The sequence below is a fragment of the Rhincodon typus genome, chromosome 6, assembly GCF_021869965.1.
Source record: "Rhincodon typus isolate 14 chromosome 6, sRhiTyp1.1, whole genome shotgun sequence".
Taxonomy (NCBI): Eukaryota; Metazoa; Chordata; class Chondrichthyes; order Orectolobiformes; family Rhincodontidae; genus Rhincodon; species Rhincodon typus.
Window position 1 is genome coordinate 97,735,356 of NC_063337.1, and position 23,529 is coordinate 97,758,884.

Here is a 23,529-nt window from a genome sequence, read left to right on the forward strand (position 1 = left end):
CTGCACCCAGAGAGTGATGACACTGTGGAGTTCTCTGGCAGAGAAAGTGATCAAGGCCAAAACTTTGAATATTTCCAAGAAGGAATTAGATATAGTTCTTGGGATTAAAGGGTTCATAAGGTATAGAGAGAAAGCAGAAATAGGGCAATGAACTGGACAATCAGCCATGATCATATTGAATGGTGAAACAAGCTTGAAGGGCCAGAAGCCTATTCCTGTCTATTTTCCAGTTTCTACGTCATGAGGGGAGAGACTGCTCCTATTGGCAGAAGGGCCTAGAACACAAAGAAACAGCAGCGACATGAGTAAAAATGTTTTAGGCAGCAAGTCGTTACAATTTGGAATGTCGTGCTTGAGAGTGCAGTGGATGTAGATTCAATTGCGGCTTTCTGAAGAATGAGCTGCCAGAGGGAGAGAAATTGCTGCTCCACAGGAAATCTGTGAGAAATGGGACTAACTGCTTTGGTCTTGCAGAGGGCCAGCACTGCCACAATCAGCTGAATCTCCTCCACCCGTGCTGTGAATATCCATGATGTCAAGCAGAGATGCTTAGAGTACAGTGTTCCCAAACTGTGGGTTTCTCCCCACACCCTGTATGAGCGATTAGGATGAGGGGAGTTTTCTCCATAAGTGGATTGGAAACTCTGCTGGGCCAGCCCTATTTTTCCCTTCTTGTCATGGATCAGTGGGTGTTTACTAAAGCAATCAGCCCCAAGTTCTCGTCTTCCAAACAGAGCCACAAAATGGCAGGAGCAAAAGTACTTCACTGTCTGACATCTAGCCTCGTCCCACTCGGGCAGCTTTCCCCTCGCTCTGACAGCTCGCCCTCCCCCAACTTGACAGTTTTTCCAGCCCCCGCCACCATCGTCCAATCCGCTTTCCCCACTCCTGCTTGGCTCACGTTGGTTTGTACGCATCAGAATGAGGTCAAAAGGGAAAGTGTTTGTGAGGCAGCGTCCCATAACTGGGAAATTGAAAACTGGTCCCAGACCGTGTTCAAATTCCTTGTCTTGTCATCTACCGAGGTTATGAGCAGTTTATTCAGGCTTGCAGGTTTAACAAATAAAATTTCACAAAGCCGCTCCAACTGCACCAATATCACAGCTCCAGAAATCAGGTGTAAAACCAGTCCAGAAAAATAAAGATTGTTTCTCCTACAGGAGGAGAAATCCTGAAGAAAGTCAATCTCACACTCAATTTTATAAAAGCGTGGTTTCTGTAGGTTTTAAAATGTATATAAAATGGTTCACCTGAAATGGAATTGTCTCACAATCAGACTGTGTGACCTGACAACCTTGTCTTGCATGGAGTAGTTTTTTTTTTAACTGCAGGAATGTCCTGGGAGCATAATCAATTTGAGAACTAAATGAAATCAATTCCTGTTCAAGTAAAAGAAATCCCTGGAGGATAGGTTCAGCAGTCAGTTAAACTCAGAAATACACATGGGCAATTTGTTACAAAGGCTGTTGCAGATTTGAATCATCACTTCGTCTCCATCAAACATAAGTTATGATGCTTTGAGTATGCATGATTTCCTTTCTGGAATCTGTAAAGCATGTTTTGAGTTACAATTGTTCCTTCTCAAGGCTGCAACAGAAAGGATTTACTTTCGTTGCTTTGCAGATGGATACACACTCACACTAACACGTTGATACACAGACTGACACATTCACACGACAAAACGCCACAGCCCCACTCCAGCTGTGTTCATTTAACCAGCTGTGACAGCGCCTGCACCTTTGTGGATGGCCAGACTCTCAGCAGTGCTTTTTTTTCACCAAGAATCAAAAGGGAACACTATTAAATGAAAATGGCGCACATCTTACTGACAGGCCTTAATACCTTTCATCCGCTTTGTTCACTCTGAACGTCAGCACATTGGCGCACTCTGAATAGCTATGTGAATTAATCATGCTTAATATCTTAGCTTGCACATAGGGACCGAGCGTAATACTACACTAACATGACATCAGCATGTTGTAAATAGCTGAGCTCATTAACTCGCTTAAATCATCAGATTATTTAGATTGACTATACTTGGATGTGCTTGAGGAACAGACAGCTCCTTTTGCTTCAGTTCTTTTTTAAAATCTCTTACCCCGCATGGTGAGGAAATGGGAGAAGGTTAGTTTCTGGCTCTTGTCTTTAAATCAATACCTTACACATTATATGGCTTCACAGACAGTGATGATCGACAGACTAATTGTCTTCTCAAACACATGCCAGCAATTCCAGGTTAATGATAGGCTATAATCTGCCTAAACTTTCTTTTACTACATGTGCAGGGAAGTATGAGGGGAAGGTCTAGAATAGAACCACAGGGCTAAAGCATTTCCCAAAGCTCAGAAGTGACTATGTAAGGACACACCAGTTACATCAAAGTTGAATTCATCAAGTGGAAGAACTATTCATTAGAGCATAAACTCTGCATTCTTTCATCAAGTATCTCAACAACAACATCATAGAGGTTGGAATTTCCCCAGCCCCCCTGGTGCTGATCTTGGAGGGAATGCATTATGGGGCTGGGGAAACTAGAGGAGAAACCACGGAGAAGCTGGGAGTGGGGTGGGCTCCTTACTGCACAGAGGAAACCAGCCAAATATGATGCCTAAATGAAACCCTAGTGGTGATTTGCAGGTCAGCTGGCACATCACGAACAGCAGTGCGGCCATGTGCACTGTTTCCGACCTAAGAAAGATGACCTCCTTGTGCTAGACAAAGCAGGCACTGGAACTGGAGGTACCAAACCCCAGTGTAGGCCATGGGAAGATATAGTTCACTACTGCCCTGACAGAGCCTAACACTTTCACTCCTCATGATGTTTCATTGCCTCAGAATATGCCTCCAAGCTGAGGGGTCCCTCAAAGAGGTCTCCCTCCAGGGATGCTGAGTCTTCAGCCTTTGACTGGGCAGCAGGACCAGGATCCTGCCTGACAATTAGGAGGTTATCTCTGGGGGTATACTGAATGGTTCTTGCTGGAGCCAAGTGTGACATTTAATCCCAATGTCAGGATGTCAAAATCCATGTGAAAATTCAGCCTATTGTGTCAGTGATCAAAACAGAACAGCAGCCTCCATGGTCGCGTCAGGGTCTAAATGTCACTTGTGGATCAGTTTGTAGCATGGCTGCCTCTGAGTCGAAAGATTCTGTGTTCCAGTTCCACTCCAAGGCTGTTGAGTTGGACAATCAGCCATGACTGTGATGAATGGTGGAACAGGCTTAAGATGTCAAATGGCCTCCTCCTGCTTCTATCTTCTGTGTTTCTATGACATTGGTCAGGTCACTTTTGGAATACTGAATTCAATTCTGGTCTCCCCGTTAGAGGGAAAATGTTGTTGAACTTGAAAGGGTGCAGAAATGATTAACAAGGATGTTGCCAAGGTTGGAGCATTTGACCTTCAGGGAGAGTGTGAATAGGCTGGGGCTATTTTTCCTGGAGCATCAGAGGCTGAGGGATGATCTCATAGAAGCTTATAAAATCATGAGGGGTATCCATAGGGTGAATAGTCAAGGTCTTTTCCCCAGGGTAGGGGAATCCAAAACTAGAGGGCATAGGTTTAAGGTGAGAGGGGAAAGATGCAAAAGAGAGCTAAGGGGCAACTTTTTCACACAGAGGGTGGTGCGTGTATGGAAAGAGCTGCCAGAGGAAGTGGTGGAGGCTGGTATAATTATAACATTTAAAAGGCATCTGGATGGGTAAGTGAATAGGAAGGGCTTAGAAGGATATGGGCCAAATGCTGGCAAATAGGACTGGATTAATTTAGGATATCTAGTTGGTGCAGACGAGTTGGACTGAGAGGTTTGTTTCTGTGCTGTATAACTGTATGACTCTATATCAAGAATTTAACACCAGCAAAGTATTGAAGGAGAACTGCACTGTTAGACATGCTGTCTTTTTGCTGGGACATGAAACTGAGGACACATCTACCTGCTACATGGGATGTAAAAGAACCAATGATACAATTTACAAGAAGGGCAGGGAGTTATCCTCAGACACCTGGCCAACATTTATCCCCCAACTAATGTTACGAAAGCAGATTATTCCTGTCATTATCACATTGCTGTTTGCTGTGTAGAAAAGTTGTTGATTTGTTTCCTACACTTCAAAAAGAACTCAATTGGTTGCAAAATGCTTTGAGGCAGAATCACAGAATTGTGACAGTACAAAAAGAGACCACTTAGTTAACTGTGACTGCCTGGCTCTGAACATTTTAACTTAATGTCAATCTCCTGTCTTTTCCCCATAAGCCTGCACGTTGTTTATATGTTAAAAGTTATCTAAATCCCTGTGGAATGTCTGAACTGAACTTCTTTCCATCACCATTTCAATCTGTGCATTCCAGTCTTTAACTACTCACTGTAAAAAAAGTTTATTCTCTCCTCGCATTTGTTACTTTTGCAAAAGAAGTTAAAACTGTGCCTTGGGGTCCTCCATCCATTTATGAGAAGGAACAGTTTCTGCTTATCTACTCTGTGCTGACCTCTCATGATTTTGCAAACTTCTAACAAATTCCTTCTTAGTTTTCTCTCTCAAAATCTCCAATCTTTCCTCATAACTGAAGTGTCCCATTCCTGGAACCATTCTTATTAACCTCCTGCACTGTCTCCATTGCATCCATCTCTCTCTTATGGTGTGGCATCCACACTGAACACGATACTCTAGCTGAGGTCTAAACAATGTCTAGCACAACTTCCCTGCTCTTGTATTGTGTGCTCCTACTAATGGAGCCTAGAATACTGTATGGTTTATTAACAGTTGTGTCCTGGCAATCTTAATGATACATGTACATATATAGCCAGTTCTCTTTACTCCTGCACACCCTTTAGAATAGAAACTGTTATTTTATCAAAGTGTACCTTACACTTCTCTGCCTTGAACTTCTTCTGTCATCTATCCATCCAGTCCACCAACATGTCCTAACCAAGTTTCATACTGTCCTTGTCACTTTACAATTCTCCCAAGTTTTGAGGTTGTAGACTAGCTATACAACCTCTTCCACAACCCGAGCTAAAGATCTTCTCAAAAAACTTCAAATCTTCCAAGTTTTGTGCTTGATATCATCAACTGTACACCAAGGTCGAGATTATTTATATGTATACATCTCAGGAAAAGTCAGGTTCCTAATTGTGAGACTTGGGAAACTCCACAACAAACCTTCTTCCAGGCCAAAAAAATATCTCTTAAGCATTGCTTTCTGTTTCTTATCACTTAGATAATTTTGTCTTCACATTGCTACTGTCCTTTTCCTTCCATGACCTAACTCTTTTCTCACAAAACTGATATGAGACATTGAACATTTCAGAGGGCATTTGGTACATATACAACACATCAACAGCCATGCCTTCATCAGCACTATCTCTCATCTCCAGCAAGTTACTTTGACACAATTTTACTTTTACTCTTACATATTTTTCCCTGTGACTATTAATTTTTTATCCTGAATATTTATTTCTAGAGGTTTCCCCAACACTGAGGTTAAACTGCTTGCTCCGTACTTGTTGGCCCATCTTTGAAACCATTTTGTAGCAACAATGTAATGTTTGCAATTCATTCATCCTCCATCACCACTCCTGAATCCAGGGAAGATTGAAAAAGAATGGTGAAGTGCAGAGCCATCTGATTGCCAGGAAAAAATCACAATATACATAAAAATCTTTCTTTCTAATAACGCAAAGGTCATGAGGTACAATTCTTTATCGTAAGCTGTGAAAGTGGGGAGAGTGCAAAGCATCTTATTAAGTATTTAAACAGAAACAGCAACAGAACAAAGTTAATATACCAGAAAAAAAAAATTTCTAAGATAATATCAGTCATCAAAATGAAGGGGTTCATGAAAGCTAAGTGCTTTTACCGGAGGATGAATTCTGAGTGAGAATTAAGTAATATTTTTGCAACAAAAAATTCCAATGAGGGTGCCCCAGTTTCCCACAGCTCTATGAAGTTTTCAGTCATTCCAGCTCAGAGGAATTCTGCACCGAGAGGAGTTGGGGAAGAATTTTTGAAGCAGTTGTTCATGATGGTCAAACTTGACAGAAATGCCCAAGTTCAGGATTGAGAGGTTGTGCCCCTGTCAGGGAGTCAGGTAGTGGGCAATTAGGAGAGATTCCAAAGGAAGTCCTGCAGACACTGGTCCTTTCCAACTAATGAACTAATGCAACGTTCTCATTACCAGTTTGCACAATCAAAGGCTGTGGGGACTACTGCATAATGTCATGGTTCTGAATGAGTTAATGTTCTTGATACTTTGATCTCCACAAATCTGTTGATGTCACACATAATCTGTGGGTGGAGACAGAGTTCTACTTTAATCTTCATAGGGAGCAGGTGTATTTTGTACAGCTCCCAAGATGTCTAGTAGTATCCCTGATATGTAATGTATTTGCATTCATCGCCATCATGCAATAAATCATCCTCTTAACTAGGTAAGATCAGGGCCTTTTCTGTAAAGATTCTAGGTTGACGTATACTCGGGTACTGATCATTAGACAGGCCCAAATCAAAATATGGACAATGGAGGATTAGTGGCAGTGAACTATCTCAAACAACCCTTACATGGGGGGATTAGTGGCAGATACCACATAAGGCTAAAAGGGTAATACCACATGGTGAGTAGTGGCATGGATTTAAATTCCATTCAAAGACTCTCATCATGAGGGAAAAAAGCATTCAGAAGAAAGACAAATCTTGAAGTCAAGTGAGTTAAACATATTGAGAACATTACTACCTTAAGAATAGACATTGTCCGTCCATTACCTTCTCCAAGAGGCTGGGAAAATGTCCGGAGAAAAGAGGTTAGACTAGGGAAAGAGAGAAAAGTTAGCCTCACTGAGGAAAAGACAGAGACATTAGTGAAAGAGACTCTGTACATAACAAGAGGGGGCTCCTTAGTTAGAATTTCAAAATCCCTAAGGGAAAAGGGGAAAGAAACTATTGTGAAAATGGTGCAAAGCCCAGAAATGGAAGGCAAGGGAGGTTAAATGAGAGTTTTCATCTTACAGCAAGTGTCACTGCTATTGAGGTTAAACTCAATGAGACACAGTGTCAAGGGATGCTGAAAGCATTAGAAAAAAGCGCTTATACTAGGGCTGGAGAGTGAGCAAAGCCTCAGAAATGATTTAAGATGGAAAAAAGCTCAATTAGAGAAATCTATTGAAAAAGTCAAGCAAAAGATGATAAGTCAGGAGAAATGAAGATTTAAATATACCCAGGTCTCAGTTACAACCTGAAATTTTGGCAGCAAAAGCCACAGACAGAGAACTCTATTTAAAAATTTCTGCAGATGACAGTGGTTTAGATCGTGAAAGGTGGGAAAAGCTCCAATTTGCCTGAGAAGACGAAGGAAAACCCCATCTTGTGTGCAAAAAGCCTGGAAAAGTTCTGCAACCATCATTTGAACACTGCAAAAAGCAGAAAAACCCTGAAATGGCAGGAAAAAGCAGTGAGAAGTATAAAGGTGTAGTTTTACAAGATTTTAAAAGGTAAAAGCAGTAACAATAAGTTAACAGAATTTTAAGATTTACAGAAGTATCATAGGACATAGTTTTTATTAAAAAAAGAAAATTAGGAAATTACTGTATAAAGTTCAGGAAATATCACAGCAATTGAATTTAAAAAGAAGTTGATGAGTACAAGAGTGCAAGTTTAAGGAACACGCAGCATTGAGATGATACAAATTTAAACCAGTTTCACAGTAATAAGAATTAAGAAAACCATAGAGTAGATATGAAAAAAAGATATAACACTTCCACAAAGTTATAAGGTCAATATAGGACAATACAACACAAGACACAGAACATTGTGGTGCTTGAGATACAGGATTGCTTCAAAATTAAAGACTTAGTGCAGAATTATATTGGCCACTGAGCAATGTGGGCTTTGGTGTGATGCATGCCAGAAATGGGAGAGAAGTCAGATGAGATCCATTTTGATGTTGTAAGCATCTTGCTCCATCTTTTAAACTTTTTACAAGTGGTGCAGCAGGTTTCTCACAAGACAGCAGCAACAGCAGTGCTGTTAAAGGGAATTATTACTCATTAAACATATTATTGCCAGAACAGCTTGCAACATTAATATTCAGCCTCTTACCTCCCCCTGGACCTTGACCATACCATGGAAGACCAAGCCTTTGTGTCCACTTCAGTCACTAGCCTCGCCTCCCTGACTGCCTCCAACCTTCTAGTCTCCCAACTATGTGCAGCTTGCTTCTCTCCTTCCCAAAATCCACAAACAAGACTGCCCAGGCAGATTGTTTCTGTCTGTTCCTGCCCCACAGAACTCAACTCTTCCTACCGCAACTTAATTTTTTTCTCCCCTTCTCCAGTCCCTTCCCATTTACATCCGCAATTCCCCTGATGCTTTACATCAGTTTTAGAATTTCCAACCACCTCATCTTCAGTTGGACAAGCCATCCCTTTTACATGTCCATCCCCCACCATGCTGGTCTCAAGGGTCTCTGCTTCTTCCTGGAAAAAAAGCCTGAATCATCCCCATCCAGCACCGCCACCCTCTGCCTGGCCGAGCTCGTCCTCACCCTGAAAAACTCTTTTAACTCGTCTCACTTTCTCCAGGTCAAAGGGCTGGCCATGGCTACCTGCATGGCCTCTAGTTATGCCTGTCTTTTTGTGGGGTACGTGGAACATTCCTTGTTCCAGCCCTATTCTGGCCCCCACCCACAATTCTTTCTTTGGTATATCAATGATATCATCGTTGTTGACTCCATCTCTTGTCCAGAATTGGAAACATTTATCAATTTCACTTCCAATTTCCATCCCGTTCTCACCTTCACCTGGTCTGTCTCTGATTCCTTCTTTCCTTTCCTCAATATCTCTGTTTCAGTTTCTGGGGATAAGCCGGCCACCAACATCCACTACTAACTCACTAATCCCCACAGTTACCTTGACTATGCATTCCTCACACCCTGCTTCCTATAAAGACTCTATCCCATTCTCCCAGTTCCTTTGTTTCCATCGAACCTGTTCTGATGATGTCAAATTCAACAAGGGAACCTCCAAATTGTCTATCTTCTTTCTCAACCAAGGGCTCCCCAGGACCGCAATTGACAGGGCCCTCAGCCGAGTCTGACCTATCTCCAGCATTTTAGCCCTCACCTCCTCTCTTCCCTCCAACAACAGCGATAGTGTCCCCCTTGTCCTCATCTACCATCCTACCAGCATCTACATCCAGAGGATCATTAGTCACCGTTTCTGACACTTCGAGCAGGATATATATTTAGTTCCCATCCCTTGAAAGCCTTCTTCAAGGACTGTTCCCCCGGGGACATCCTGGTCCACTCTTCCTTCATTCCCAACATGTCCCCAATACCTCACAGCACCTTCTTCTGCAACCGCGGGAAATGTAATACCTGCCTGTTTATTTCCTCCCTCGTCAGTATCCAAGGGCCCAAACACACCTTCCAAGTGAAGCAGCGATTTACATGCACTGCACTCAATCTAGTCTACTGTATTCACTGCCCACAAAGTGGTCCCCTCTACATTGGGGAAACAAAGTGTAGACTGGGTGACCACTTCGCAGAACACCTAGGTTCTGTTGGCAAAAATTACCCTGAGCTTCCAGTTTCCAGCCATTTCAACACACCACCGTGTTCCCTGGCCAACATCTCTGCCTCAGGCTTGCTGCAGTGCTCCAGCAAAATTCAATGCAAGCTGGAAAAATAGCACCTCATTTTCTGCTTGGGGAACTCTATAGCTTTCTGGACTCAATGTCAAGTTCAACAATTTTAGGGCTTGAAGAACCTTCTTCCCCGTCCTTACCACAACACCCACACACCAGGCCTTGTTATGACATAGTCTGGCATTATACACTACCCATTGTTAGCTACTATTAGTCCCCATTAACAGCTATTCACTCCCCCAGGCTGACTGTTTTGCACTCCTTTGTCTGTCCCACTGTTCTTCTCTCTCTTTGGACTCTATCACCACCTATCATTCACTCCTTACCCTCTCCCTCCACCCTACTTTATGCATAAAAACTAACTTTTCCCGCCTAGCATCAGTTCTGAAGAAAGGTCACTGGACTTGAAACATTAGCTCTCTCCCCAGATGCTCCCAGATCTGCTGAGCTTTTCCAATAATTTCTGTTTTTGTTTCTATTTTCCAGCATCTGCAGTTCTTTTAGTTTTTATTTGAACAATAACAGCATTTGAGTTTAGAAAATGATCAGCCATCAAAAAGGAATGTTATATTTATAAATTTTTGGTCAATTCCAGAACATGTGCTGAAGTAAGACACAGCTTCCCAACAGCAGGAATACTGGTGATTACACACACAAAGAGGTATACACAGTGGAGCACCCACCATTAATAGAAAAGATACATTGGGTGAGACAATACCATTGGAGAAATTACCCAGGTATGCCTCAGGGAACTTGGTGACCGAGGTAATCCAGAATAAACAGAACTTGTCTCTGATAACTGACTTGCTGGTTATTTAAAACTGATACAGGTGCAAGTGTTCCTATCCTATCTGATCAGTTACATGGCTGAAGACTCAGAGGCTACAGTCTACAAACTACATGGCACAGGTGAAATACTGTCAAAAGCATTGGGATATTACACATTATCCTGCAATACAATACACACAGAAGAGTGAACGATGTTCATGTTACAAAATGTCCAATTTTGACTGAGACATGCAACTTCATCAGAGGAATTGGAAGAGAGTGACAACATCCAGAGAAGAACTTGTCCAGAAACAGTTGGTCAATGGGCAACCAGCCAAGGGACAATTAGTATACGATTCTGTTGGCAGACCCCAAACAGAAGAACCCCATGAGATTACTTAGGTTGCACAAAAAAGAACATATGTCAACATCAAGGATGCCTCAGATTTCACAAGGGTAGTGGAAATATACAATCCTCTGACTTCTAAACAGAACAGTCAATGTGAGTGATAGAGGTAGTGTGCAATGATCTTTCCATAACATGACAGAGAATTAAAAATGGTCTACTTCGCCAGTTGATCATTTCTGAGGTCAAGTGCGATTGACAACATTTAAACTGAGGACCAAATTGAGGGATGTGAACAGCATTTGATTGCATATGAGCCAGACCATTACTCAAAGATAAAATTGTCTGGTCTAAGTATCCAGGATGTTGTGGGAAAGAAATGACCTTTTCCAATCAAAAGATATCATCTGATATTGAAATCCAAGATAAGACAAGGAAGAAAGTATTTGTCTGAACAGAGCAGCCATCTTCCATGATGGACATTCATGAGATTAAAAGTTTGTGGATGTTATGGAGCAAACTGAGCTATAGGGAGAATCTGAATAAGTTGGGGGGTATTTGCCCTGGAGCATCAGAGGCTGAGGGGTGACATTATAGAGGTTTATAAAATTATGAGGGGCATAGATAGGGTGAACAGCCAAGGTCTTTTTCCCATGTTAGGGGAGTCCAAAACTAGAGGGCATAGGTTTAAGCTGAGAGGGGAAGGATTTAAAAAGGACCTGAGGGACAACTTTTTCAAGCAGAGTGTGGTGTGTGTATGGAATGAGTTGCCAGAGAAGGTGGTGGAGGCTGATATAATTACAACATTTAAAAGGCATCTGGATGGGTACACAGATAGGAAAGGTTTAGAGGGATATCAGCCAAATGCTGGCAAATGGGATTAAGTCAGATTGCAATATCTGGTTGCCGTGGACAATTTGGGCAGAAGGATCTGTTTCTGTGCTGCATGACTTGGTGACTCTGTAACTATCCTGAGTCACCAGTGAAGAATTCCCCTGCAAAGAGAATTCAGATGATTAAGAGTTTCCTCAATAAAATAATGGACCAATAACAAAGTCTATAAGGAACAATATCCTCGGCAAAGGATATCCAAGAGATGAAAGATCTTCCATTGGGGAAATGATCCATGGATCAGAAACAAAGGCAACAGTCTGTAAACAGAAGACCCACCAATCTTCGAATCCAAATTCTGGTAAAATTACAACATGTCCAGAGTGCCTGCATCTGTGATTTCAAGGAACTTTGTAGAAGAGAGGAGGTGGTTTTAAGGGTAATATAAGAATAGTCATGATTCTATAATGGGTTAACTGCGGAGGAAAAGATTTGAGGGAGATGTTATATGAGTTAGTGGTTTTTAAAGTTAATGATCTTATGTGGGGATGAATACAGAACCAAGATATAGATTGTGGTTGTGCAAATAAGTATACATTAAGCACATGGCTAGCAGGTGAGAGAATGGCAAGGGAAAAGATTGGGAGAGAAATAAAAAGAAACAAGTAGGAATCAAAGAGGACTAACGAAATGAGATAATCAAACAACATAAAGCAAAATAGTAAAATACTGCAACAAGTCCCCCATTGCTTCCTTCCCATTCTTTTTCCTGCACATATTTGTAAAATTCATACTCTTGCACCAGACAATTTAAAGAAGGGGTCTTAGCGCAAGTGCCCATGGTCATTGCTGATATAGATTCAATGATGCCTGCTAAGAGTAGGAGTCAAACAAAAAAAAAAGCAAAGAAGAGTCCAGGCCCGAAACGTCAGCCTTCCTGCTCCTCTGATGCTGCTTGGCCTGCTGTGTTCATCCAGCTCTACACCTTGTTATCTCACATCTCCCCACGCTCAGATCTTCCAACCTTCATGGAAGAAAATTCTGCAGCTAGTTGTCCGTAGCAGAAAGCAGTGTCTTCGGAGGGTTCAGGGCAGGAGATCATGGGCTACATGGTACACTTTCTCATCTAGTGAAGAAGAATTTGTCTGTGAATTGCAGTCCCACAATTTCTTTGGATTGCCACAACAGTTCAAGTAATAGAATCTACCCTGTATGTAGTAGTGCAGTAACATTTTATCCGCAAAGAAATTGTTTTGTTTTAAATGGAAGTTATTTCCTGAGAAAGTACTAAAAGTGAGATGTTCATCCAATTGTTGTATATGTTTTTGATATCAGCTGTTTTTTCTGGAGCTGGTTGTACTGAGGCTGGTCTGTTTTATGTGCATGTTTCATTTTTCGTTTGTTTGACTGATTTCTTGACTAGTGTGAGGTCACATCATGCTGGTATACTTTTAGTTGCCGATTTAGCAGAATCTGCAATGTACAACATCTGTGACACCCAGGCAGACTGAATGTACTATTAATCCAGTACTATTAATCTAGCACATGAAATTGGTGAACTGTTATATGCTAAGAATTTAGCATTCACAGATTTTGTCATGGTTTCCCAGGTCTGTGGGTTTGTAGGGTTAATACTTTGACAGTTGCCCAAATGTCAATCTTAGCCAGTGAGAGATAGTCACCAGTTTTCTAAGGACAGATCATTTGAAGATTTGTAAATATATTGATACCCGCCATGAGTTGAAAGTATGAAGCATGTGCTCAGCACCCTTTATCCAGTTATGTGCATTATCAGACTCTGGTGTGTCAATGACTTAATGCATGCACCTCTGGCAGGATACCAGGTGAACTTTATTGGAGCATGTGCGCAGGCTGTTTGCAGCAATGATGTCTCCTTGTAGCTGTGTCACTCTTTGCTCTAGTTCACTGCCTTTGTTAATGGCCTTTTCTAACACCCACATTGTAAAATTGATTGAAAGCTGGGCATTTCCTTGGTGCATACAGGTGACTAGACGTCCCACACATCTTTCTAAGTTTGGGCATTCTGATTGAGTTTGTACTTAGGACCTGAAATTCTCATCTACCTACAAGGGTCACTTGAAATTTACATCAATTCTTCAGATATTTCTTGACATGATGACTTTGGCATGAAAACCAAATATTTCTGTAGAGTTTTCATGGGAATGGACGTGATCAGAAATTCAACAATTACATTTGCTAGCTGCCCATCTTAAAAGTCATAAAATGAGCTCTTTTTGCTGCTTCTGCTCAGAAGTGGTCAATGGATTCTATAGGTTTACCTCTAAATGACTTGAATTCTGGTCAATTAAAATGGAAACTTAATCTGACTCTGAATTGCTCCTTTGATGTTGTCCATGCCAGTTGAGAATCTTTTAGATCTTTGATTCATAATCCCGGTGTGTTAAATCTGTATAAAAAATCCTTCCCAATTGTCCGTGAAATCTTAATGGCTTGCTTTTCTGCATTGAACACAGCTGAATCTATAAAACATACCTCTGATTGCTTTTACATTTTGAATTCTGTTAGGAGGTCTGTTGTGTCCCAATTTAAACTGGAGAATTTGTGTACAATCTGCTAACATGCCTTTGACCTTCCACTGCTTGTTATTGATCTGATCATTTGTATTATCAAACTGGCCTGTCGATAGACATCTGGTTTCTTACCAGCAAACAGTGTCAACATGGTATGATACTGCAAAGAACAAAGACATCAAGGGCTGTCTCATGCACTTTAGCACAATCTAAGATTAGTGGTCATGTCTTTTATTTATAGATTAACTTGCTTGCTATTGCCTCTCCATGAACAGATAGTGTAGTGGTACTGGTGCTGGACCTGTGAGGCAGAGGCTCGAGCTATGTTCTGGGTGCAGGAATCTGGTAATCCACCATGGCAGATGGTGAAATTTGAATTCATTATAAATCTGGAATTAAAATTCTAGTGATGACCATATCAATTGTCATTAAAACCCATCTGTTTCCTTCATGTCCTTTGGGGAAGGAAAACTGTCACCTTTACCTGATCAGGCAACTCCAGATCCACAGCAATCTGGTTGTCTTTTAAACTGCCCTCTGCAATGACCTATTAAGTCACTTAGTTGTATCAACTGCTAGAAAGCCTAAAGAAAATGAAACTGGTCAGACCACCAGGCATCAACAAATGCATCAGAAATAACAAAAGCAAATCCATCCCTCAGTCAACAATATAAAGTTCTCCTTATCAAAATTTGTAAACTGGAGAACAAAACTGTAAGAGCCATCTCACAGATTAGTCAAGCAATAGTGTGACCTAGTTACTATCGTGGAATCACACACTCTACATAGTGTCCCAGACAACACTATTACTATTTGAGTATTCCCTGTTCCCCTGCAGAGCTGATAGCACAATGGTACAAGTTAGGAGGGAGCTGCCCTGCGAGTCCTCAGCATTGTGGTCTGGAATCAATGTCTCATAGCATCAAACATGGGCAAGGAAATCTCCTGCTGATTTACATGTTCCACACCCATCCCACCCCTTACCTGATTGATCAGTACTTTTCAATGCTGAACACCACTTTAAGGAAGGATTATCAGAGGCAAGGGTGCAGTGTGTGCTCAATGTCTATCATCAAGACTGGCTCAGCAGCACCACCGCTGAGCAAGGTGGTCAAATCCTAAAATATTCTGGGGACCCGGGGTCAAATCCTGCCATGGCAGATGGTGGAATTTGATATTCAATAAAATGTCTGGAATTAAAAATCTAAATGATGACCAATAATTCCTTGCTGGGGTAAAAGACATCTCATTTGCTAATGTCCTTTAGGGAAGGAAAGAGCCATCCTTACCTGGTCTGGCCTATACATGACTCCAGACCCACAGCAAAGTGGTCGACTCTGGGCAATTAGGGATGGACAATAAATGCAGCTAGCCAGCAAGGCCCTCATGCCATTAATGAATTAAAAAAAAATTCTTTCTTGCTGCCTTTTACTATCTTCTACAGGATAATGAGAGATGTCATTTCTAATTATATTAGGATGATATGGCTGCGATGGTTGAATAGCTACTAGCATGTGTGAGCAGTGAACCGGGTAACCAGGGTATCCAAAAAAATACTGTGTGTGTGTGTGTATGTGTGGGTGATACAGTGGGGTAGGGAATAGAAGGTTTGTAATGCATATGGTTTGAAGGTTTGTGTATTCCTAGCTAGGAGCTGGGTGCTGGGGATGTTGTGAATTGAGCAGTGGATAAGGCTATTCATGCACATGTGTCCCTGTCTCTGAGCTGGAGTGCCTGGGTTCAAGTTCCACCAGCTCCAGATGTGTGTATAACATTACTGCCCAACTTAATTTGAAAATATAAATATCCCATTTGAGGATTGAATTCACTCATCTTAACTGCATTCCAGCATTGACTTCCACCATTACATCTCTCCCACTGTCTCCTGAACATATGTCTGAAGGGCCCCTTTGTGGGAACAGGATGTTTATCCTTTTCTCAATAGACCAAGACCTTCAGGGCACTATCAGAAAACTTTGTGTGCTCTCTCACATGCTCAAATATCTGTAAATCTCTCACAGCGCAAAATCAGTTCACAAAAGCAATCCCTCAAATTTTAGCAGCTACCATACATCACCTCTAAAAACTGCCTTGACATTGTGATATTGAGGCCCGTGCTGAAGTGCATAGCCAATAAGCAGCACATGTAGCATCGTCTGCCCATATCATTTAAAACAACAAGCAGCACCAATTTAACACACTGTCTGAATCACAGTGAATTGCTGCAAGTTAATTGTGCATGTGATTCTCATGCCTATTTTTTGGGGATTAGCCAAATTAATCCCCCATGATATTCTGTTCGGTTCCCAAGTACAGTATTACTCTGCCTAAGAGCATTTCGACAGAAAACCTGAAACTGTATCAGTCAAATTAATTTACTTCATTGAAACTCCATCTCTGATGCATTGGTGTTTGAACAAAAAATGTTCCCTGCTTAACTTCAATTCCCTAATTAAAAAGACTTTTTAAAAATATTTCATGTTCATTAAACAGCCTACTAAAGAGCTCAGAGATAACAAGGTGTAGAGCTGGATGAACACAGCAGGCCAAGCAGCATCAGAGGTGCAGGAAGGCTGACATTTCGGGCCTAGACCCTTCTTCAAGGTCTTGGCCTGCTGTGTTCATCCAGCTCTACATCTTGTTATCTCAGATTCTCCAGCATCTGCAGTTCCTACTATCTCTCTACTAAAGAACTCACTCAGGTTTTTTTTGCATGATTCATTTGTAGTAACAAAGTAATCAAACAATCAATTACTAACAGTTCTGGTCAGCCTTGAATGAGCCTCAAACTGGCTATTCAATTCATATAAATATGACTTAACTTGTGAAAGATGTTAAGAATAATAGGAAAAAAATGATATGCAGGAAAGCTGCACACCTTTTGTTTTAAATCTCACCTTCACATGTTTATTCCCTTTGGGAAGTGAGCAAGTGATAGAAGGATCCACTGGCTCATTCCGAGCATTGCTAAGTCCTGCTTGTGATGGAGAGGTAATGTTACTTCTATGTGGACTGGAAGGCCTGGGTTCACATCCCACCCACTCCAGAGTGTGTGATAACAACTCTGAAGAGTTTGATTTACCTTTTTTTTCAAATCAGCATTGAACCACATCATGATCACTCCTTCCTTGATCAGCAAGTTATGGCTTTGGGATTTGAACACACAGCTAGGAACGTTGCCACTGGCTCACAAGACCTAGCACATGGAATCATCTGCTTCAATAGTTCAGAACTCTGATTCTAAATCAGAAAAATCCCCAAAATCCTAATCGTAACTGGCTGGAAGGCTGGGAATCATAAAAAGAAGTGGTCGCCATACCCAGTTTAGCTGCAGCTGAGATAAAAGGTTTTCTTGAACTTCAAAAAGAATATGAATGTCAGCAGAAACAATTAATGAAACCTATCATAGACACACAATTCATAGAATCATACCGAGCATCAGAGAGGAAGATCCAATATTTTAAAATTATCAGCCACTACTAATATGTCGAATGATAGGCAATCAATTTTAACCAGGTTCAAACTAATTTTGTTGTGATAAATCAACATTGTTAGCCTAACATGCCATATGTGTTGCTATGCAAATTCATTAATCTGAGGAAATGTTTCTGGACCTGAAACGTTAACTCTGATTTCTCTCCACAGATGCTGCCAGACCTGCTGAGCTTTTCCAGCAATTTCTGTTTTTGTTTCTGATTTACAGCATCCAATGTTCTTTTGGTTTTTATTAAGTTCATTAATATGTTGGGCAGAATCATATTTGGATCTATTTCTCACTATAGTGAGAAACGTAGCAATATCATGGAAAAAGTCTGGTGATGCTGATCACAATGTTAGGAGCAACTTCTAATATATTTTTGCTGAGTTTTGTGTGCTGCAGTGACACTCTGTCTCGGGAGTAGAGACTTACCTATTAAAGGGAATAATTAATGCTTGTTAATGACATTATTAACTGCACATCTCACTTCATCAACATGCAGATTTTTATCCTACCACCCACTGTGAGAGATCTAGATGCCAAGAATTCTTGACAGGGATGTCAGAGCGAGTACCTGGCAACCTGAGCTCATTGCTGTGAGGAGATAGTGCTCGCTGTGCTAAAGATCTCAGGGCATGATCCATGGGCACCGCAGACACACTCTTTGTCCTTGGACATTGACAGCTAATAATTACAACCTCTCAGGATTTTCATAACACCTCTCTGATCCATTGGACAACTGCTTAGGAAGAACAGACTTGCATTGCAGGGTACCCTAGAGGCTCACACTGAAACGCTGTTGCAAGGTCACTTCGTACACAGCAGGCCATGGATTGGACATACCTGCAATTAGGGCCTCCCTACATGCTCAAAGTATCCATGTTCTACCTTGCTATGTAATGCAATGCCTGTTAGTGCACTAAAGATTATCAACCCTGCTGTATTGATGTGCTGTCTCACACAGACAGATTGTACGGCATGCTCAGGAATGTCCAAACATCTTGGTGTACAGCACATCGTGGTATCAATCTAACAGCTACAGCATATACCAGCTGGCTGCGCAGCAAACACACTACATGGGCATTCAATAAAAAAAGCCATGTCAGAAAGTTGGGGGTGGGGGCTTTAGTCCTCAGTCCAGTCAAGTGGGGTACTGTCAGTCACAGGCACAGTCTGCCCCTAATCCAGGGGCCTGGCCACTGTTGGTTGTCTGCTCAAGCTGGTCACGGTCAAATCCGACCATGTCCTGGGGGTGTTCAGCAGTCAGTCATAGACTCCTTACGGTGTGGAAGCAGGAAAATTGGATGCAAAGTTCAAAATGGTGGGTCTCCACATGGGGGTGGAATGGGTTAAAATAGGCTAACAGGGGAGAAGAAGGTAAAGGAGACATGGAGGTTCTTGGTGGGGTACTTGATGATCAGGCTGCTCCTGATGTTGTTTGCATGTTGTGTTCTTTGTCCTCACTGGCTGCTCAGTAGATGCTAACTGTAATTGGAAAATGGCTGACACAATGTCTAAGATGAGCAGAGTCAGCTTCAAAGTTTTGAGGGCAAAAGCACAGGATTCACACTTGCTTGATGCCAGGACAATGAAGCAGCAAATACATGAAACATTCATTTGCAAACAGCTCAAAAGCTCAAAGTCAATTTTCACCATGCCTTTGGCTCTCGCAAATTGAACTTTGGCCTCTTAATGATGTAGAAGTTTGCATCAATGATTTAAAAAATACTGACCTAAAATAACCCATAACTTCTGGTATATCCAAGGGTGTTTGGGGGGGGCGGAGATGCTCATTTCATCATTTGTCATGTAAATATTATATTGGACTTCACTAAATTCATTGATACCTCTTATGGCTGATGAAGGTTTGATGAAGATGGAAAGGGGTCCCAGCGCAGCAAGCATCCTCTGTTTGATGTTAAGTGCTGGTCACTCAGATGGTGCTGCACCGTCATCGAGTTGGTACCCATGCTGAGGCTGAAGAATGACAGAGGTATAAGCTTTGGTATTGGAATGCTGCTTGGAGCGGTGTGTATAGCCCTCATCTACAGGGTATTCCACCACTGACTGTTCTTAGAGCTAGGAACCCACTTTACTCCATATGTTCCCACACAGGTCATTGCAATGTGTCCAGACACTGATGAGATATTGTTTGCTGCAAGTGCCTTCCTAAGAGGTGAAGGCAGATGGAGGAGGACCAGGGTTGATGGCAATAGGAGCAGCAACAGACCAGTGCAAAGGTTGAGGAGCACCCAGCTCAGGCAGACATTACAGTCTCAGGGCCCTCCAGATGTAATGATGACCAGAAATTTTAGTCCCTAACTCCATTTCCAGGCTGTAAGCAAAGTGCAACAGGGTGATCTTATAGAGGTTTATTAAATCATGAGGGGCATAGGTAAGGTGAATAGCCAAGGTCTTTTCCTCAAGGTAGGCGAATCCAAAACTTGAAGGAATAAGTTTAAGGTGAGAGTGGAAAGATTTAAAAGGGACCTGAGGGATAACATTTTCCATGCAGAGGGTGGTTCATACATAGAATGAACTGCCAGAGGAAATGGTAGATGCGGGTACAGTTACAACATTTAAAAGACATTTGAACAGATACATGAATAGGAAATGTTCAGAGGGATATGGGCCAAATGCAGGTAAATGGAACTAGTTTAGTTTGGGAAACGTAGTCAGCATGGATGAGTTGGACCAATAGGTCTACTTCCATGATGTATGACTCTATGACTCCATATGTGACACAGTGCTGGAACCATGCCAGATTGTGGAATGGGACCTGAGAGCTGCAGGAATGGCGGGTACATCCCCTCCTGGTACCTACAAAAGTGAGGGCTTCTGTGAATTTCCCCTCCCAGGGAGAAACAGGTGACCTGTGTGGCATCTATCAGTCATGGTCCCAAATGTGCTTCAGGACCATGACCAATACCATCTGTGTAAGATCATACCAGCTTATTTTGTTTCCCGAGGATGAGGTCAGTGCTGTAGTCCAGGCATTGGATTTGGAAACATAGCTGGCTTCCTCCTGAGTGCAAGGTGTTGGTGACTGCTCACAAGTGGCACTGAGATAGTTATATCACAATGCTGCTAAATTCATCACCAGGAAGGGATTCCATTTGATTAATATCCAGGTGATCACTGCTACCACTTCCTGGAAGTGTGTGTCTGCTACCCTGGCAGCTGCCATGGTTCCTACATCCTGGAGCATGTGCTAAGTTGTATTTGAGAGTGCAGGGGTTTTTAAGGCTGCTTACTGTAGGGCAAACGCCACTCACTGTGATAGTGACTCATGACACCACGATGCAAACCCCTGATTGATGTAGAGCACAGATACAATGCCCCCCCATGCTATGACTAGGTCCATGGGGAGGAGTTGACAGGGTGACTGAACATGCAGTTCTGCTACCTGTACCTATCTGGGGGTCCCTCCATTTTAGTCCAGGCAGACTGTGACACATCATCCTGGCATGCTACGATTTGCCCAATTGAAGCACACAACAAGGTAATGTGATAGATACTGAGGAACTTGGGGTAAAGGAGACCAGTCCTCCGAAGAGGTGGATGAGCACACTGGAGAGAAGGGGTCGCTCTTTGCTTATAACAGATCTCAGCTTCAGCGGCTGCAAAAAGCAAGACAGGACCTGAGATAGCACTCAGTCCCAGTAGATGAGAGCTTGGTGCAACAGTTTATCGGCCAGCATTTGGATTGCATTGTCAGGGTGAGCTGCAATTTCTATTGATAGGCTGACGTTTCGGGCCTAGACCCTTCATCGCAAGATGATGAAGTCAAGGCCCAAAACATCAGCCTTCCCGCTCCTATGATTCTGCTTGGTCTGCTGTGTTCATCCAGCTCTACACCTTGTTTTCTCAGATTTTCCAGCATTTGCAGTTCCTACTATCTCTGATGCAATTTCTATTGGTTTTTTTAATGTTTGATTTTACTTATCTCATGTCACTGGAAATCTAATAGAAGACATCTCCCATTACGCTTTATCTATCTTACCTGTTAGATCTTCAAGGCATTCTAATAATTTTATCAAACTTGATTTTCCTTTTTGTAATATGACATTGACTGTAAATGATCATATTCAGATTTTCTAATGGGATAGTTAATGCAAGGCCCATTCTTAATAATAAATTTCAGCATTTCCTGATAATCAGTAACAAGCTAACTTATCTGCAATTCTTTGTCTTCTCTTTCTTTCATTTCTTGAATAGTTGTGTTACATTTGCTAACTTCTGACATAATGGACCATTCCAGCATCCAGGGAATTTTGAAAATTTTTATTACCGTTTCTCTACATCTGGTCAGCATAGACAATTTGGACCAAAGGGTCTGTTTCCATGCTGTTCTCTGACTCTATGACTCTGCTATCTCTCCAGCTGCTTCTTTTAGAATGCTGGCATGTAAGCTATCAGGTGGTAGGAGCTCAAGATTAAAAGGGGTGTTAAACACCAGATTAGTCAGCAGACAACAACAGGAGATTGTCATATGAGACATCATAAAATCTAAGTCTGGTTACTCCAGTTCGGAGGAGAAAGAGTCATCTAGTCACTAGTCAACTCTAGATTCAGGCCAATGATGAACACTGTAATGATTAGCTGCTTGGATAACTGCAACCCAGAAAGAAAAATTAATATTTTCATTGCAAATGAAGACGCCTACTGGTGTGATTCATCTTGTGTCAGTCAAAAAGGAGCTTCAATATGACCCCAATGTTCTTTTCCAATTGTTATTGATTTTTTTTTGCTAGTTTCTCAGCTTCTGTAAATTGTGTAGCTGCATGTACTGGAGTAATTTGCAAGCAATTTGAAGTTATTTGTGCAAGTTTCAGTCAACCTTCTATGGGGATTTTGTGTTGTGGGTTTTATGAATTACAGGTGCATCACAGAAGGACTCTTTCACCAAAGATGCATACAGACAACACTGTGTAATATTGACAAGATACATGCAGTAAATTACCAAGCCTCCTTCAACTGCATCTTCCAAACTTCCCATCACCTGAAGGGAGAAGAGCCACAGATACAAGGGAAAACCATTTCCTACAAATTCTTCTCCAAGCCACACACCATCCTGATTTAGAAATATAACATTGTTCCTTCGTGGTCAATAGGTTAAAATACTATAACTTTCTCTTCAAAGCAAAATTATCATTCAGGGGATGGGGACATTGCTGACTGGATAAACATTTATTGCCCATCTCTGGTAACCCTTCAGAAGGTAGCGCTGAGCTGTCTTCTTAAACAATTGAAGTAGATACATAAGCTGTTAGAGATGGAATTCCAGGATTTTTACCCAGTGACATTGAAGGAATGATGATATGTTTCCAAGTCAGGATGATGAATGGATTGAAGTGAAACTTTCAGGTGGTGGTGTTCCCATTTATTTGCAGTCTTTGTTTTTCTAGATGGTAGTGGCCATGAGATGGACAATTACTTTCTAAGGAGCCTTGGTGAATTTTTGCAGCGCATCTTGCAGATGGTACATGCTGTTGTGACTGAGGGTTGGGGTGGAGAGATTGATTGTTTGTGAATGTGGTACCAATCAAGTAGGCTGCTGCTTTGTCCTGGATCGTGTCAAGGTTCTTGAGTATTGTGGAGCTGCACTGATCAGATAGGTTGGGAGTGTTCCTTCACACTCCTGACTTGTGCCTTGTAGATGTTGGACAGGCTTTGGGTAATCTGGAGGTGAGTTGCTCACTGCAATATTCCTAGTCCCTGACCTGTTTTTGTAACCACTGTATTTACATAGTGAGTCCACTTCAGTTTCTGGTCAATGATAACCCCCAGGGTATTGATAGTGGGGAATTCAGTGATGGTCATGCCATTGAATGCCATTGTTAGATTCTGTCTTATTGGAGATGATCATTGCCCGGTGTGATGCAAAAATTAGTGGTCACTTGTCAGCCCAAGCTGGGACAT